The following is a 2,500-nucleotide window of genomic DNA, read 5'->3' on the forward strand; positions in this document are numbered from 1 at the left end:
GCACGGTGAGAACCCCCTTCGCCTGCCTCCACACCTCTGTCGTCCTCCCCACTGACGTAGGGGCTCGGGAAAAGACTGGAAATCGCGAAGCTCGGCAGTGGCGCGGAGAGGCCACCCACCGCCGCCGCTGTCGCCACCGCCGCGGAGGCCGCCCTTTCGGACACGAGGGGCAGCGCGAGCCTCCGCTGGCCGGGTACGCATCTGGAAGAAAAGGGCCGCCCTCGGAGAAGATCGCTGTGCTTCCCCGCACAGGGAGCGATTCGGACGACGGGCCCCCACGCCTGGCTGGGTGGGCGCCCCGCCGTTCGCCCGTACGGGTCGTCGGACCACTGCCTTCGCTCGGTTCGGGTCAAACTCCCCACGGCTCGGCCACCTCCGCAGACGGGAGGCGAGGCCGGCATGCGCGCCCAAAGATAGGTGTCGGAAGCCCGGGGGTAGAGGAGGAAGGGGACCGCTCACCTTAAGCCAGCGCGGGCTCCAAAGCCCGGGCCGAGCGAGCGGCGCCACCTCCCCACCCGGGAGCGCTGCGCCAGATCGATCGGAGGAAGAGCAGGGGTGCATGTAGGGACTTGCCCAAGTACGGAGGCTGCAAACCCCTGTCGTCGGGAGATACGTGCCCACGAGTCCTGGAAGCGCGACTCGGGTACAGGCGCCCTTGCGGGGGGGTACTGGATGTGGAACAGCACTGGGGTCGAAGCCACAAAAGCATCCGCCCTCATGGAGCCTCTCCTCGGCCTAAAAATCCAGATTTTAGCCTTGACGGCGCCCCCATGTGGAGAACCAGGGCCCGCGGGGGGGTCTGGCCAGGCTCACTTCAACCCAGGAACACCTCTCTGACTTGGGATAGGCGACCGGCAAAAGTCCCCCCACGCAGCTGCGGAAGCCTGGGTTCAGCCAAGGTGCAGACCTCCAGCCGAACAGGGACTCATAGCCAAAACGCATACCCAGGCCTACGGAGGTGAAAACCAGCTTAAATGAGTCGAAATGTGTCGGGGCTGAGAGGTACCTCTCTCTCATATATTCTGCCGGTGGTGTGCAAAACTGGGTCTTTGCATGGAGTGTCACCCTATACCCACTTTAGGGACGCATGCAAAAAAGTGCCCGATCGCCTGGAACTGTCAGGCGGATTCGGCTCCCTGGAATTTCCTCATTCTGGTTCTTTTTCACTTTTTGTCTCTTTTGCGACATCTAGTGGGCAGGCTGCATTACTGCAACCGGGGACACCTCAAAACGCTTGGAACTGGGGAGCGGGCTCAATTTACAAACGTTTTGCGGGTCCTGGAAGTCAAAATTGTGACTTCTGAAAACGACTAAGTATCAAGGACTCATCGCGCGAATCGCTCTGGAACTGAAATCGGATGCGCGCACTGACATGCTCCCCTCTCTGGAAGTCTGACACAAGTTGAAAAATTTTCTAAGTCCCCAAAAATTTTTTTTTTCAACTTTTTTTCAATTTTCCCCCTGTGGGATATATATTTTACCCACACTTTTGGAGCCCTCCTCAACTTTTTTTCAATTTTCCCCCTGTGGGATATATATTTACCACACTTTTGGAGCCCTCCTGGGATGCCTCTACCATACTAGAACCTCATTTTGTGGAAGTTTTCACAAATTGTGAAATTTTCAAAAAGTCAGAAATTTTGCCAAAAACGACTAAGTATCAAGGACTCATCGCGCGAATCGCTCTGGGAACTGAAATCGGATGCGCGCACTGACACGCTCCCCTGTCTGGAAGTCTGACAAAAGTTGAAAAATTTTCTAAGTCCCCAAAAATTTTTTTTTCAACTTTTTTTCAATTTTCCCCCTGTGGGATATATATTTTACCCACACTTTTGGAGCCCTCCTGGGATGCCCTCTAACATACTAGAACCTCATTTTGTGGAAGTTTTCACAAAATTGTGAAATTTCCAAAAAGTCAGAATTTTGCAAAAACGACTAAGTATCAAGGACTCATCGCGCGAATCGCTCTGGAACTGAAATCGGATGCGCGCACTGACATGCTCCCCCTCTCTGGAAGTCTGACACATGTGTGAAAATTTTCTAAGTCCCCAAAAATTTTTTTTTTTCAACTTTTTTTCAATTTTCCCCCTGTGGGATATATATTTTACCCACACTTTTGGAGCCCTCCTGGGATGCCCTCTAACATACTAGAACCTCATTTTGTGGAAGTTTTCACAAAATTGTGAAATTTTCAAAAAGTCAGAAATTTTGCCAAAAACGACTAAGTATCAAGGACTCATCGCGCGAATCGCTCTGGAACTGAAATCGGATGCGCGCACTGACACGCTCCCCTGTCTGGAAGTCTGACAAAAGTTGAAAATTTTCTAAGTCCCCAAAAATTTTTTTTTTCAACTTTTTTTCAATTTTCCCCCTGTGGGATATATATTTTACCCACACTTTTGGAGCCCTCCTGGGATGCCCTCTAACATACTAGAACCTCATTTTGTGGAAGTTTTCACAAAATTGTGAAATTTTCAAAAGTCAGAAATTTGCCAAAAAC

Source organism: Phyllobates terribilis, unplaced genomic scaffold (genome assembly GCF_046119375.1).
Source record: "Phyllobates terribilis strain yellow unplaced genomic scaffold, ASM4611937v1 Scaffold_2593__1_contigs__length_120470, whole genome shotgun sequence".
In the NCBI taxonomy this organism is placed as follows: domain Eukaryota; kingdom Metazoa; phylum Chordata; class Amphibia; order Anura; family Dendrobatidae; genus Phyllobates; species Phyllobates terribilis.